Raw genomic sequence first — 17,297 nt, forward strand, 5'->3', positions numbered from 1 at the left:
CTTCCTTCCTTCCTTCCTTCCTTCCTTCCTTCCTTCCTTCCTTCCTTCCTTCCTTCTTTCTTTCTTTCTTTCTTTCTTTCTTTCTTTCTTTCGAAAGCCTCAACTCTTTAGACTTTTCTCATAAAAAGGTGTTTCTAACAACGCTTTGATAATTTCACCGCCCTTTTGGGCACTTTTTAAGATATGTTATCTTCTTTTTGAGATATGGCAACCAGAACTGTACACAGTATTTCAAATGGCACCACACCATAGATCTATACAAGAACATTACAATACAGGCTGTTTTATTTTCAGTCTCTTTCCATAGCACAGAATTTCACTTTTTTCACTTTTACACACCATGTCAAAATTTTCAATGGGCTATCCATCATGACCCCAAGATCTCTTTCCTGGCCTGTCACCCATGAGTGTCATAATTTTTTTTGCCCAATGTACATCTCTTTACACTTACACTGGGCCTCGTTTGCTGTGTTGCTGCCCACTCATCCATGGAACTATTCAGGAAGCACTGAGCTGAACATCAGTTAAAATGGGTGGGGACTGGACTGCTTCAGCTCCTAGGAGTTTATGGTAGGGTGTAAAGCATGTCTCTCCCATATAGCGGTGTGTGTGTGTGTGTGTGTGTGTGTGTGAAAACACTTCTCTCTTGCACTGCAGAACTCATGTTTGGGGTTAGATGGACAACTTCCTGTTTGCCTAGTCTGAACCTCAGCAGCCAGCAATGTCATTAAAATGCTAGACTGCTGAGATTCATGCTTAGGTGAACAAGAAGCTGTTCATCAGTTCTCAGAGCTCAGCAATCCCATCCTATTTTGTTGTAGTTGGCAATGGGTTATTGTTTAGTGTCCTTTTTAGGCCTGGCCACTGCAGTGCTACATGGAATAAGGATTCTGTAACTGCTTCTAACATTACTGTTCTACACTGCCTCTGCAAGGAGCCCTGGGAGAATGAGGCAGCGATCACACACACTAAATAAACAACTTTCAATCCACTTTTAGTGCACTTTTCAATTGGATTTTGCCAGTTCACACAGTAAAAATCCAATTGTAAAGTGCATTGAAAGTGGATTATTCAGTGTGTGTGACTGCAGCCTGGCTGAATCTAGTCATTTGAGGGAAGCAACAGGAGTACTTCAGGATTTGACTTTCAAATTTCTATTTCAAGGAAACACTAAAACCAAGGAGAATGGCACCAAGAAGACAGATAAATTCGAGCCAAGTGATTTTTTTCATGTGCTGCTATATGAATGCAGAACTGATACGAGGCCTATGTTGTACAAGGCAATTATGGATCGGTCTAACTATGAGAGTGGGTGCACAACTTCATTGTGAACAATGAGTTGTCATTCTGTTCTAGTTAATTGTGAAGTATATTTGAAGCATTTGTTTGCATCTTTTAATGGTCTACTGTCAAAGGTAGGGACTAAAGCTGTCAAACAAAGACAGAATTCCCTCCCTAAGAGTGGTTTGGTGAGTTGGAGGCTAATGTAACCCCAATTGTAAGAAGAGGAGGAGATTTCATAGAGAAGCTTTCTAAAGAGTCCAGTCACAGTCCATGTCTATCTTTCCCCCCCTCATATCCCTTAAAATCCACTGCTATTGGCCATTTTTGCCCTCAGAGAAGTAACTGGAAAGTTGGGGTAGCTAAGTGGTTAAGATGAGAGTTGGGACATGGGTGCCTGACCGAACTGTCAGTCATATGTTAATGCAGGATCTAACCTTTACAAAACTCTCAGTTGCTTTGTGCAGCTCCAAATGCTTTGATGGGGGAGGAGGGACTTCAGGCTTCTCTCCGGTGCCATTTTTGCCAGTAGAAACAGCTGTTGTTTGCCACTTTCTCAGATTCCACATGACCTGATGGACACGTAGCACTTAAGGAAGGGGCAAACAGTTAACCCCCAGAGCTGTTTCTGCTGGCAAGAATGGCACAGGAAGTTAGCCTGAAACTCATAATTCCGCCTGGTAGTGTTTGGAGCTGTGCAGCATGACTGAGAATTTTTAAAAGATCATTCCCTGTGTGAACACATGATGAGAGTCAGGTCAGGCACCCACGGCATGAATCATGTCACACATACATGTACTTTTGCTCTAAGCTGTAAATGTTCTTGGCTCCAATACAGAGACCAAAAGAACAAGGAGTAGTTCAAATAATCTAAGGAGCAATTTGAGCAGGTTTATGCAAGCACTCTCAGATAGCTGAACTGGCTACTTGAACATGTGTGACCTTAGGGAAGGTCTTCAAATTAGCACACTAGACCAATTTAAGGGAATATCTTGACATTATAGGTGTTATGTCTGGACATGAGCAATCGTCCACTCCGGCTTAACTGCTGCTGGAGGCATGCCTGGACTTGTCTAGCAGGAAGCCTAGAGGGAGCATGGGGAGGCATGTCTGGGCTTGTCCAGGCAGGCCACCTAGTTGTAGCATGAAGCCCCAGAACAAAGGCAGGCAGGATCCTGGAACCTGCCTGCAGATTGGCTCCTGAGGACAGCCGGCCAATCTGGAGCCTGGAGGCCATTTGAACTCACCAATTGGATGGGGGCTGGGAGTGGCTTAGGTGTATATAGTTAGGGCAGTTGCCCTAGGCATAAATGGAAGCAAAGGGAACGGAGACATAGAAGGGCTCGATCCCCTTCCAGCCTGCCTTCCAGCCTGAAGGTAGTAGATAGTGGGGCTAGGATTATGGACCCCTCTCCGACACTGGTGTTCTGCAATGCCAGGTCCATAAATAATAAGACCACAATTCTCTATAATCTTTTGTCAGAACAGAACGTGGACCTGGCATGCATGATCGAGACATGGGTGTGAGATGGGGAGACCATAGCTCTCTTCCAGTTAACTCCTCCCGGGTTTTCAGTCCTCCACCAATCCTGGACGAAGGGGCAGGGGGAGGAGTGGCTTTGTTCATTGTGGAGGCTTACACCTTCAGAGCACTCCTGCCACTGAAGCTCACGGGCATAGAGTGTGCTGGCTTTGTATGGGAAGCTGGAGAGAGTTTGGCTGCTTGATTGGTGTACCATCCGCCCAACGCACTGACAAATCACCTGCCATCCCTGCTGGAGGCCATATCAGGCTGGGCACTGGAGCACCCTAGACTGCTAGTCCTGGGCAACTTCAGTGTCCATGCCGATGACGTGACCTCCACACAGGCAATGGATCTGGTGTCGTCCATGGCGGCGCTAGGACTCTCCCAATGTGTTACAGCACCCACTCACCAAGATGGGCACACGCTCGATTTGATTTTCATGGCGGGGGTTACAGTGGACCGCATTACAACTACGGCTGTTCCATGGTCAGACCACCATGTCCTGAAGGCCTGTGTGTATGGGCCGCCTCGACCCTGTTTGGGTGGTGAGCCTCTTTTAGCTCGCTCGTGGAACCAAATGGACCCAACGTGGTTCCAAATGGCCCTGCGGGATCCAATGCCCCCTGGCAGCTCGCTGGATGAGCTTGTCGAGGATTGGCAAAGCCAACTCTCAGCAGCCATCGACGAGCTCGTTTCCCGACGCCGTCTGCACCCCCACTCAAAACTCGCTTTGTGGTATACACAGGAGCTGAGGGTGATGAAGAGGGAGCTTAGATGGCTAGAGAGACAGTGGCAACGTGCTCACAACAGAGCATCAAGAGCATCCTATAGGACATTTATGAGATCCTATGAGATGGCAGTCAAAGCCGCAAAAAGAGAATATTATGTGGCCATTTGAATCTGCAAGCTCTCGCCCAGCCCAATTATTTAGAACAATTCGGTCTCTTACAACTCTGTCACAGGGCAGACCAACCAATAAGGAATTGGAAATTGGCTGTGAGGCTTTTGCGAGCTATTTCGCAGATAAAGTCCTTTGTTGCTTCGCCACAACCTCCCTGCCACAGTTGAGACAGTAGCAGAACTCAAGGCCCCTTGCGCATCTTCTGGTCAAGTTCTGGATTATTTCAGTCCACTCAGCCTAGAGGAGGTTGACAAATTACTCTCAGCTGTTCACGGCTTGTAGCCTTGACCTGTGCCCATAACGGCTAATTAAAGCTAGCTACGATGGGTTACGAGGAGCACTAAGGGAGATTATCAACAAGACCCTCCTAGAGGGACTGTTCCCTAGTGCTTTGAAGGAGGCAGTGGTCTGTCCCCTCTTAAAAAAAACATCTGTAGATCTGGCCGAATTAGCTAACTACCGGCCGGTATCTAATTTGCCCTATTTGGGCAAACTGATTGAGAGTGCGGTGGCGATTCAGCTGCAGGGTTTTTTGGATGATGTCTCCATATTAGACCCCTTCCAGTCCGGCTTCTGACCAGGCCATGGAACAGAGATGGTCCTGGTCACCCTCACAGATGATCTCCGGAGGCATCTGGATTGGGGTGGTACGGCAGTGTTGTTGTTAGAACTGTTGGTGGCATTTGACACGCCTTTTTAAACAAGGGACTGTGGCGGTCCTGGAGGAAACCCTTCTCTTAACAGGTTGGTGTTGTCTCTGGCGGGGGGGGGGGGAGGGGGGCAAAAGGGGGGAGCCTTGCAGTGGCTCTCCTCATTCCTGCAGGGTCGGGGACAAAGGGTGGCAGTTGGGGAACCCCAAGGAGCGGTGCTCTCCCCAGTGCTATTTAACATCTATACGCATCCCCTTGCCCACATTGCCCAGAGGTACGGATTGTGTTGTCACCAGTATGCTGATGACACCCAGCTCTATCTGTTGTTGGACGGCCAGTCAGACTCTAGTCTGGGAGATCTAGACCTGATGTTGAAAGCCGTGGCTGGTTGGTTAAGACTGAGTCGATTGAAATTGAATCAGATGAAGACGGAGATCCTGTGCCTGAGTCGGAGCAGGCCAGAGTTAGGGATCCCTCTCCTGACCTTCAATGGGGCACCGTTGGTGCCAGTGCCGGAGGTTAGGAGTTTGGGAGTGCTCCTGGATGCCTCCTTAACGATGGAGGCCCAGGTAGGAGCCACTGCCAAGTCAGCCTTTTACCATCTACGGCTGATCAGGCAGTTGGTTCCCTTCCTTGATTGCAATGACCTGGCAACGGTGATCCATGCAATGGTCACCTCGAGATTGGATTACTGTAATGCTCTCTACATTGGGCTGCCCTTGTCTCAAATCTGGAAGCTGCAGCTGGTGCAGAACACAGTGGCGAGGCTGTTGCTATGTCTTCCTGTGGGGGAACACATCCAACCTGCCCTAAAAGCGCTGCACTGGCTGCCTATAGCATACCGAATTCAGTTCAACCATCAGCACCAACAGGCTGGCATGAGCCTGGACTAGGGCGGTGGGCAACCGTTTAATGCCAAGAGATTGACGCCATCTGACATTAACATCTGTTTGAATATGTACGATTTTATATATTGTGGTTTTAATTAATTTGTGTTTTATTATGTGTCAGTGTTTTAACAGATATATTTATACATATATATACTGTAAGCCGCCTTGAGCCTGCCTTGGCGGGGAGGTGCGGGATATAAATTTAACAAATAAATAATTTTTAAAAAATGTAAAGCATTCCTGTTGAGATGCAATAAACTGCTGCTTGTTGAAATCACTCTGCCTTCACCTCTGCCATGGTAAACCCACTATTTAATGACAGGTTCTATCACAAGGAACCAGGGTGTTCCTGGTTCAAACCTCACATCTGTCTATTACATCAGGTCTTCCTAGGAAGAGCACACAAGGCTCTCCCCGCTTCCATTTTATGGAAATAGGTGAGGCTGAGAGAGTGTGGCTGGCCCAAGGTTACGCAGCAGGCTTCCATGGCTGACTAGGTATGTGAACTCAGATCCTCACTGTCCTCCTACGCTCTAATCACTACACTGCTTTGCCTATCACATCTGATCATTTCGGGAGTGACTTTCTCATTGCCTCGGCCCTCTGTCTGAATGGTAATGCTGACCCATTTTCCAAGGTGGCTGGAAGCATGATGGAGATGATAAATGGGAAGTTATTTGAACACTGGAAATGTACTGCTTCAAGGCTAATTTAGGAATCGATTGTGATCTGAAAGAAATGGAGTGTCCGGCATCTCTCAACACAAGGTGCATTCCCACTGTCTATCATTTAATTGTAATCTACACCTCACTAGAGCAAACATTTAAGATATATGCATAAATACAGAACAGATTGCCCCTGAAAAAGGTTATGCCGGGGATCTTGTGATCCACATGAGCAAAAATCCATGAAAGATGGGGCTACAGAAAGGAGGGGAATCTCCTCTCCAGTCTCTTGTAGCAATTGAAAGCTGGTAGAAAATAGTCCCTTCCAGAGCTTTTTTTGTAGAAAAAGCCCAGCAGGAACTCATTAGCATAATAGGCCACACCCTGACAGCACAGCTCATTAGCATATTAGGCCACACCCCATACCTTCCCTTGGCTTGCCCGGGTGCCCCGCGGCTGCGGGGAGTCTTTGCAAGCCCCCCCTTGAAGGGAAGGGAAGGCAATTTAAACGGCCTTCCCTTGGCTTGCCCGGGTGCCCCACAGCTGCGGGGAGCCCAGGCAAGCCAGCTCTTGGAGGGGAGGGGAAGCAGTTTAAACTGCCTTCCATTGGCTTGCTGGGCATCCCGCAACTGCGAGGTGCCCGGGCAAACCGGCACTTGAACAAGCGGGGAAGGCACGGGGAGGCATTTAAATGCCTCCCTGATCCTTCCAGCCCCCCCCCCACTCACCTGCCTCGGAGTCACCAGGGGGGTCGCTCTCCAGGCCTTCTCTCTGTAGCCACACATACAGAGGTTTTGGCTGTAGTGGGCGTGGCCAGCTCTGAAGCCAGCTGGAACTCCGTTCCTGTGCGTTCCTGCCCAAAAATAGCCCTGGTCCCATTTAAATGCCTCCCTGATCCTTCCAGCCCCCCCCCCACTCACCTGCCTCGGAGTCACCAGGGGGGTCGCTCTCCAGGCCTTCTCTCTGTAGCCACACATACAGAGGTTTTGGCTGTAGTGGGCGTGGCCAGCTCTGAAGCCAGCTGGAACTCCGTTCCTGTGCGTTCCTGCCCAAAAATAGCCCTGGTCCCTTCTTTGGATTACTTGTGGGTTTCTTGCAAGGATGTCAGGGAGCTTAATTTCAGGGGGCTCAGGTCAGCTTCTCTCTGCCACTCTTCACAGCTCCAAATGTTACAAGGTCAGAAGGGGGAGACAGCAAGGATCTATTTGGTAACTTCCACTCCCCTGGTCCCTTCTTTGGATTACTTGTGGATTTCTTGCAAGGATGTCAGGGAGCTTAACTTTCAGGGGGCTCAGGTCAGCTTCTCTCTCTGCCACTCTTCACAGCTCCAAATGCTACAAGGTCAGAAGGGGGAGACAGCAAGGATCTATTTGGTAACTTCCACTCTTCCTTTTGTTCTCTGGATCCAAACCATCAAGTTTTGTTTTCTTAATATTTTTCAGAAACAACTTCCTTTGTGTGTTCAGAAAATGTACAATTGACAAAGCAATTATTAAGTCTCTTGCAGAAATACATCAAGCAAGCCATTAATTTACCACTGTTAACACCTCAGACAAAATGGCCCTTTTTTCATCCGTGCCTGGTTGGTTTTGTTTTCTCATACCTCTCATGACTCATCGGAGAGACTGTATGTTTCTCAATCAGCCTCAGAGAAGCAGCCCATGAGCTTCAAGCCTTGCATTCCATGTAGCACTGTTGCCATGACAACAGGATCAGGATGAGTTAGCAAGTGCAGTGAGCCACCGTTGGGCTAAGTAGGTTACAGTAAAATGAAGGCCAAGGATTCTTCTTTATCATCTCCTATACAGAACACTGTCAGCAATCCTGTACTCTGCCTGGAGTACAAAAACAATGATTACTTTCACTGTGTTACTGTTCAAGCAGAAGCCACCACAATATTATGCTGTGTCTGGAGTTATAAAGTATATTCTGTTAAGGGTTGAGGAACTTATAAAAAAGAAGAATGTAAGGAAAGAGCCCAGTTGGTGTAGTGGTTAAGTGTGCGGACTCTAATCTGGGAGAACCGGGTTTGATTCCCCACTCCTCCACTTGCACCTGCTGATGTGACCTTGGGTCAGTCACAAGCTCTGGCACAGCTGTCCTTGAAAAAGAGCAGTTTGTGTCAGAGTTCTCTCAGCCCCACCCACCTCACAGGGTGTCTGTTGTGGGGAGGGGAAGGGAAAGGAGATGGTAAACCGCTCTGAGACTCCAAGTGAAGGGCGGGATATAAATCCAATTTCTTCTTCTTCATCTAGTACAGCATCCTGTTTACCACAGTGACCAACCAGATGGCCCATAAAGCAGGGCCCGGAGTCCAGATCCTCCTCCTGTTTTTGGGGGCCCCCACAACTGAGAGCCAGCACGGTGTAGTGGTTAGAGTGTTGGAGTAGGAACTCAGAGACCCAAGTTTGAATCTCTACTCTGCCTTGGAAACTTGGGTGACCTTGGGCCAGTCAGATACTCTCTCCCTAACCTATCTCACAGAATTATTTTGAGGACAAAATGGAGGAGACGATACTGATGTAAGCCACTGTAAATTTTCATTGAGGAGAAAGGCAGGGTATAAATTATGTAAATTTAACGTATAAATAAATGTAGGTTTAAATGGATTTTTACACTGGGATAATAAGGGGAAGAAACCTTGGCAGATCTGCTCAGAATTCTGTTCAGGTCTATTAAATGGAGCTTATCCCAGGAAAGTGTTCTTAGGTACTTGGTCAACTTCTCCCCCGAAATGACCTCTGGAATAGGATCTGGGAAACTCAGGTTGAGATCCCCACTCTGACATGGAATCTTGCTGGGTGACCTTGGGCCAGTCATACAATCTCATCCTAACCCTACTCCACAAGGTTGTGGTAAGGATAAAATGGAAGAGAAGAGAATTTTGCGAAAAGTGGGGTATAAATGAAGTAAATAAGAAATAAATAAGAAACTGGTGATCAGAGGTATACCACTGCAAGACCACTGGACCAATTAGGTTCATGTATGTCCAGAGGCTAATGGATCCTATGACATTCTAAGCAGCATTGGGGGATTTGGGGAGCCCAATAAATGAGTCTGTGAAACTTCTGGCATGATAGGGTCTTCTACCACCTTCAAATAGAATTCTAGTCTGCTAGTTTACAGGGGAGTTGGCGATATTAAAGGGGACAGATAGATGTGTAGAGCATTGGTGGTGAAAAGCTAAACCCATATCTGATAGAAACACATCATGGACTCATTGGAATGCCTATGAGATGGTGAAAAAAAATCTTACTTTTCTGCTACCATTGCATTGTGATTTGGCATTTAGCTGTGATATTGCTGCACAATTCTTTGCTGATAAAACCTCTCAGATCCATTCTGACTTAGATGCTGATTTAATCAGGGCAACAGATACTTGACGTATCTGTAGCTAGTACCATTAGTCACTGTTGCTTGGATCAGTTCAGTCTGGTTTCCTTGAGTGGCAATGGTCACAAAAACAATTTTCAGAGTAACAGGAAGGAAACAGAAAAATAGAAAAAATAGAGGAAAATAGAAAAAAAAATTTGTACCCAGTTCATAGACCACTAAAGCCCATTCATGGACTTTCTAGGGGTTCATGGACTAAGACATATTTTGCAACTATTTGGAATCTTTTTTCCCCTCTCCCAGTGGTTGCCCCATATCTGTGGAACAGCATCCCAGAAGAGGGCCCCAAAGCTTCCACTCTCCTGGCTTTCTGGCAAGGCAGCAAGACAGAGGGATTTGGGAGAGCTTTGGGGCTGGCCTGAGGCTGGGCAAAGGGGGAATACCCTGTTACTGGGATGCAAGGTGTTTTTAGATTGGTTTTAATATAGTTCATATTTGTTACTGATGTTTATTGTTTTATTGCATATATAATGTTTATTGTTCATATAATGTTAATATAACGTTGCTTATGTAATGTTGTTAATATAATATTAACATAATGTAGTTGCTGTTCACCTTGGGTTCTGAGATCCTTGGAGGAAATGCAGGTATATAAATATGTTAAATAAATAAATACGGCCTCTGAACATGAGGATTCTCTTTAACCATCATATGGAGCACAAAAGTCCTATAATTTGTTGTTGAAGGCTTTCACGGCTGGAGTTCATTAGTTGCTGTAGACTTTTCGGGTTGTGTGGCTGTGGTCTTGGCATTGTAGAACCTGACGTTTCGCCAGTAGCTGTGACTGGCATCCTCAGAGGTATAACACAACCTCTGAGGATGCCAGTCACAGCTACTGGCAAAACATCAGGTTCTACAATGCAGACCACGGCCACACAACCTGGAAAATCTATAGCAACTAAAGATTCCTGGTAAAAAGCATTGCGTAGGGCTCTAACAGCTGGGAATGTCTCAGACAAGAACAAGGTCCAACATGCTCACTTATTTTGCTGTCTAGAATGTTGCTGAACTAGACAATCAAGACAGGAGAGACTGGAAATGCCAATATAATCATTGTGACAAGGCAACTTTGTAGAGTTCTTTTTTCTCCCCTTTCACATCATCTTCAGGACCAAGGACTTTTGAGCTTCATGTGTCCTTGTGACTGAGGGTCCTGAACTTGTTTGTTAGGTAAGTTTTGCACCCAATAAAGAGTCACACTTTAAATGTAGCCTTGACTAAGGCAGGTATTGATGGTATGAAAGTACAGCACTTTGACTTTGCTACAGCATATCTAAATGCAGATTTGGATGAAACTCTGTATATGAAACAAATACCTGGATTTGTGAACAAGAATCCAAACCTTGTGTTAAAACTAAAGAAGAGTCTTTATGGTTTAAAGCAATCTGGGCATCTTTGGAACCAATGTTTGACCAATACACTGGTGGAGATGGGATTCAAACAGAGTGTTGCTGATTCATGCTTGTATCAAGAATCTCTTTTTACCAACAAGCTTCAAACTCAGATGGTTGTTTCTCTTCTTCCAAATGTTTGCAAAATGGTTCCTTTCCCCCTTGACACACAGAGATATGCTGGCAGAACCTATTTTAGCAGGTAGATGTACTAAGCTCGTCAGCTATCAATGGCCATTTAGCCTATTAAGCTATACAACAGCCCAGCAAGATGGTGGTCTCTTCCTTGTGGAACAGAATGGCACAGTCACGGCAATGTTGATGCTCTTTCTCTGGGCTGTGTGTCAAGAATCTCTTTTTACCAACAAGCTTCAAACTCAGATGGTTGTTTCTCTTCTTCCAAAATCTATAGCAACTAAAGAATCCTGGTAAAAAGCATTGCGTAGGGCTCTAACAGCTGGGAATGTTTCTCTTCTTCCAAATGTTTGCAAAATGGTTCCTTTCCCCCTTCTCTTGACACACAGAGATATGCTGTCAGAACCTATTTTAGCAAGTAGATGTACTAAGCTCGTCAGCTATCAATGGCCATTTAGCCTATTAAGCTATATGTCAGCATGGAAAACATAAGCCAGCAGTTCAGTGGGCACAGCGTCTCTAAGTAATCTTGGGGACAGTGACTTTGTGAGATCTCCAATCCCTTTGCATCAGTAGCGGTCTACAGTTCTTTGAGGAGGAGGCATGGCAATGAAACCAGTGTAGGTTCTGAGGGTAGACATGACCTATGTCACTAAGAATTCTTATAACTTAAGACATTGGGCCTAAAAGGCAATCATTCTAAATCAAAAGTGGTGCAGACTGTCAACAACTCAACTAAACCTACTTAGAGGAGGGGAGGGTGATACTTTAACTTCATAGCAATCCCTTCCACATTTTGTATCTCTTGAATGGTTTTTATCCGGGCCTAAGAACTTGAATAATCTCTTAAAAGCTAAACACAGTGATTCATCTCTTGGCAGCTACAGCCATTCATATTTTACACAAGGGTTTTCTTTCCATTTCTGTAGTGTCATAATAATAAATACCAGCTTTCTCATGCATATCATTGCATTCACCCCATCAGATCCCAAGCTGCTTTCCAAACAGTTGTATAACAGCAACATTAATGACTTCATCATAATGGTTGTAGCTTGCCTTTCATTAAGGCTCAGTTCTGGGAAACACAGAGGCACTTATTTCCAGCTGAAACTGACTGGGCTTGCCTGCCAGTCAGCAGAGGCCATCCCCACGCCACTCAATTGAACTGGACATCGCCTCTTGGATGGATATGAAAGCTCAAGGACAGTTCTGCTGTTTCCGTTGCATGGTTCTTATTGGAAAATCCAAGTTTTATGGTACATCAAAGCTCTCCCCAACAACTTGGTTTGGAAACATATCACATTTGCTTCATTCTCCCCCTGCACACTTTATGAACAGCTACTGCCGACTCTAATGTCTTTGTTAATATTTGTCATCTGAATATTTAGTTAGACATCTTGATTGATGGTGATGGCAACAGGAATCTGAACGGACCATTACTACACCAGCATGTTTTATGACATTGCCTAATATGTCTTCTGTTGCCAGACAACAGCATAAATAGCAACTCATATGTATTAAAGAATTCAGCGATGCTGCATTTTTGTGAGAGGGGGATGTATTCTTTTACATCTGTTCCCATATCAGCATAATTCTGATAATAAATTAATTATCCTTCTTGATACAGTTTCAGTATCCCAGAACCATCACTCAATCAAAAAGTCATTCTCCACAATATTCTGAATGTTCACATCTAACTACATTCACTGCCAGTGGATATAGTGATGGCCACTACCATAGATGGTTTAAAACGGGGGTTAGATAAATTCATGGGAGAGACTTCCATTGGTAGCTATTAGCCATGATGCTTAAAAGGATCCTCCATATTCAAAGGCACCTCTGATCTTGACCTGTATGCCCTGTTTGTTGGCCCTCCAGGGCAACTGGTTAGCCACTGTGTAGAACAGGATGCTGGACTAGAGGGGATCACTCACTGTCTAATCAGATAGGGCTGTTTTTATGTTCTTAATACAGTAATTGTAATCAGTGCTTGATAATCTGAATATATTAAGCTGCTGTCACCAGTCATCATCATAGATCCATATTGAGACAGCAGAAGACTGGCATTCAGCTATCATGTGGAGGCTTTCCTATTGAATGTATGTAGGATTGCCAACCTCCAGGTGGGTCCTGAAGCTTTCCTGGAATAATGGCTGATCTCCAGATCAGAGATCAGTTCCCCTGGAGAAAATGGCAGCTTTAGGGGGTGGACTGTAAGGCTTCACATCCCTGCTAAGCTCCCCTCCCCCTTCCCCAAACTCTGCCTTCCCCGGAATCCACCCACAAATCTCTAGGAACTTCCCTACCAAGTTGGCAGCTCTAAAGTTTGTTGTTTTTTCTTTGTCTTAGTACTGGGAGGTCTGTTTTTCTTGTTTTAGCCCTAAAGGAATGGCATGTAGGGAAGAGAGCCCTCTGTTGTTTTGCCCCATCTGAGTTGTCTGTCTGTCTGAATGGGTGAAGTCAGCTGAAGGCAGAAGTGGCCGTAAGAACTGTATGGCTCAGTGCAAAGAGATTGGATGAGCACACCCATGTTTTCCCTCCCACAACTGAGTGGGGGAAATTCCTTCTGCTGGCTGTAGAAAACTCCTTGTTGCCTTGGCCTTGAGTCCTGGGCTGTTGTGGGAAACAATAGGAGACCCAACACTGTTCTTGTGCAGTAGGAATGAATGTAGTCAAATTGAATGTGATAGGGAAGCAAAAGGAGGCCCAGGTTAAGCATCCTATCTTATTGTTCTTTGAATTACGACGGACGGGAGGAAGGAAGGAAGGAAGGAAGGAAGGAAGGAAGGAAGGAAGGAAGGAAGGAAGGAAGGAAGTGACGTGGATGCGGCGAGCCGGGAGTCCCCCGCTGTGGCTCAATTCACACTTGGCAACCCTATGTCCTTCCCATTTGCTTGCCTGCCCTGCTAGTTCAGCAACTTCCCTCCTGTCTCCCTGCTTGCCCTCCCTCGTATCTCTTATGTTCTGACTGTTTCCATGCCAGTTTTCTGCACTTGGTTGAAGAGCACAGTACAGTTGTTATGGAATATCAAGTTGTGCTTACTTCCTAGTTACTTTTGAATTGACCTGGAGATGGCTAGCTAGATGCAGCTCTGCTCCTTCTAAAATCAGAGTGGAAACAGTAGGTGGTTGGGCCTGGGCAGAAGCAGGCAGTGGCAAAAAGGTGGTGGAGACAGGAGTGATAGCGTAGGCAGGGAGCCCCTCTTCAGGCCCCTAGCCTTGAAACCAGCTGATTGGACCAGCTCAGATGATTTCAGAGTTCTTCTGTTGCTTATCTCCTTTGTGTGATTTTGATGGGGAACCCCCCTGCTTACTCTTATTCTGTCAGCATCATTTTCCTTCTTGGCCTTCTCAAAAATGCACTTCTGTCTCTTGCCAACAGCCTGCTGCCCTTGCATGCATATTTAGAAGTTATATAAATTGTTTGGCAAATGAGGCGAGCTGCATCGTGAATCAGCATTTGCTGTTTACCTCAGTCACTGTGCATAAGTGCCAGCCCCGGCCTTCCCAGAAGGTTCTTAGGTTTCATTTATTATTGATCAAAGGTTTGTACCCATGAATAAAAGGCTGATAAAATCTCTGTGTCCCTCTCTTCCCTCCATCAACAAAAGATTACAGATATCGGCAGAGGATTCTGCAATGTAAGCATATTTGTATTGTATGTGGACACTGTCTTTGTAAACATCATCAGCTGCATTATTGTTACCTTGACTTATTTAGAAGTTCCTTATTGATATCTTTCGTTTATTTTATGTAATTTGCTGTGATTCAGATACTTTATTTAAAGAACTATACTTTATAAGCATTTTTAAAATGGAAAAAAACCCTCCATCCCCAAATAAATAAATATATACATACAGATACATAGTATAGTTTAAGAGGCTTTTGAGCAGATGCTTTTGCTGCTTCCTGGCCTTGGAGTTCTTTGGGTTTGGGGGTCTTTTCAAGCACTTGCTTATCGAGATGATTTAAAAAGGGATGCCCAATTTTTACCTTGCAGCATTCTTTAATCTGGATGTATTGGCCATTTCATTCATAATTTGCCATTTCATTCATAATTTATTTTATCTATATTATTTCTAGTCTGCCTTTCTCACTGAGACTTAAGACGGATTACACAGTGTAGGTGAAATACAATCAACAGGATAGAACATCCCACAAACAAAGCAATACAATCTGGATTGCAGAAATCTGAAAACAGAGCTGAAATAAAGCATAAGCATTAACACATGTTAAAATTGCAGAGCTAGCCCTGACCTGGATAGCCCAGGCAAGCCTGATCTCATCAGATCTCAGAAAGTAAGCAGGGTCGACTTTGGCAAGTAGTCCGATGGGAGACGTCCAGAGAATACCAGAGGTGGGAGGTGGGGGCAGGCTTTATTCAGCCACCTCTCCGAATATCCGCCAGGCCCCCAGTAGGGGTCAGTCACCAGTCATCAGAGGTTGCCATGACTTCCATGTACACACACACACACACACACACACACACACACACAGAACAAATACCCCAAAAATGCAGAACTACATAGGAGGATGCTACTCACATCAGCAGGTAGTATGTAATATACACAGCAGTATAGTCCAGATCCAGAGTCCTATCCCTTTACCAAAGGATCTTTCTGAAATGAAGTAAAGCCTACTATTGGCTGGTATTCTTCATACATTGCTAGCAGCAGATTTTCCAAATATGGTGGACAGAGACAAGATGAAAATGATATCAAGGAAGAAATGAGGAGAGCTGAGGGGGCAGAGTAGGATTGCCAGGTCCCTCCTGGCAAGTTGGCAGGAGGTGGGAGGATCCCAGGAGCACGAGGTGATGTGGTGATGTCACTTATAGCTTGTACCAGACATGACATACCATGTTGAAACATTGTTCTGGTATTTGGGCAGAAGGAGGAGTTCTGGTATTTGGTTTTCCAAATATGGTGGACAGAGACAAGAAGAAAATGATATCAAGGAAGAAGTGAGGAGAGCTGAGAGGGCAGAGTAGAATTGCCAGGTCCCTCCTGGCAATTGGCAGGAGGTGGGAGGATCCCAGGAGCACGAGGTGATGTGGTGATGTCACTTCCCGCTTGTACCAGACATGACATACCGTGTTGTAACATTGTTCTGGTATTTGGGCAAAAACTCTGTGGTAAAAATGGCTTCTACCAGAGTTTTTGCCCCCAAAACAGAACATCGCCAGTGACTGCACAACGTGATGATGTCATTTCCAGTACACAGTGGAAGTGCCATCGCCACATCACTGGCAATGTAGCCTTGGCCTGCCTTCTGGTAAGTCCCCCCACTGGCCAGTTGATCGGTGGCAGGGGGCACGGCCTTGGAGCTGGCAATCTTAGGGCAGAAGGAGGAGAAAATAACATCTGCAATCATGAATTAGTCCACAAGAATGAAAGGCCGCCAGCAAGCAAAACAATGATTTAAGGCCAGGGTTCTTGTACATATAGTTAGTTATGTAGAGGACATTAAAATATTTACTAACACAATGAAAAGGTGGCAAAATATAGATTAGGTATTAATCCTATCTACCTTCCAAAGAGGTCAGGGCAGTATACATGTCACCCCTGTATCTGCACAATAACACCATGAGATGGGTTAGCTAGCAAAACAGTGCCTAAGTAGGGTTACCAGGCAGTGCCTGGCAACTGGCCGGAGGGCTGGGGTTGGGAATATAGGTGGGAGGCCATGATGCCTGCTGAAATGTTATGTCACTTCCTGTGAAAAACAGAAGTGACACAGGTAGCTGTAGGAATCAGCAGATATTCTATGGTTTTACCTAGAGTTTCCAGCAGTTCCTAGAGATACCCTATGTCACTTCTGGTTTTTTTTACTGGAAGTGATGTGGCGCCACAGCTGGGGTTGTAGTATTTTTTTAATCCCCCCGCCCCCCCCCCGATGCCACTCAGAACAGCAGCGGGTAATGGGAGCAGGATCCCGCACCCCCTCTGGGGAAATAAGATCCCTAGTCCAGGACCCACTCCCTCTAAGCTGTGGAGTCTTGTGAGAAAAAATTCTACTTTGTGAGCTACTGGCATTAAAGTTGTGAGCAAGCGATTTGGCTACTGCATAAATTAGTTTGCTCTGGAGACATCCTTCCTGAGCTAAGACAAAAAATCTGTGAGTTGTTGGCTAAAAAACTGTGAGGTAGCTCACACTAACTCATCTTAGAGGGAATACTGGTCCAGGGTCATCCAGTGGGGGTTTATACTCTGGACTTCAGATCCCAGTGCAATATTACAAATAAGACTTCTGCTTGGCCAACAATCTCAGTTTTATAGTTGCTATTGGCAATTTCCTATCTTCATAATTTAAAACAACTCATATGAATGAATAATGACTCAGAAAGATGGCAAACCTTGAAAAAGAGGTGAGGAATCACCTGTATCCATTAAAGTCTTAAGAGGAGAAAGCAGTAGAGCTCACAATGCTATGGATATCTTCTATGGATGTACACCTCATGTATCTA

This window comes from Gekko japonicus, unplaced genomic scaffold (genome assembly GCF_001447785.1).
Source record: "Gekko japonicus isolate JY-2015 unplaced genomic scaffold, Gekko_japonicus_V1.1 scaffold315, whole genome shotgun sequence".
Taxonomy (NCBI): Eukaryota; Metazoa; Chordata; class Lepidosauria; order Squamata; family Gekkonidae; genus Gekko; species Gekko japonicus.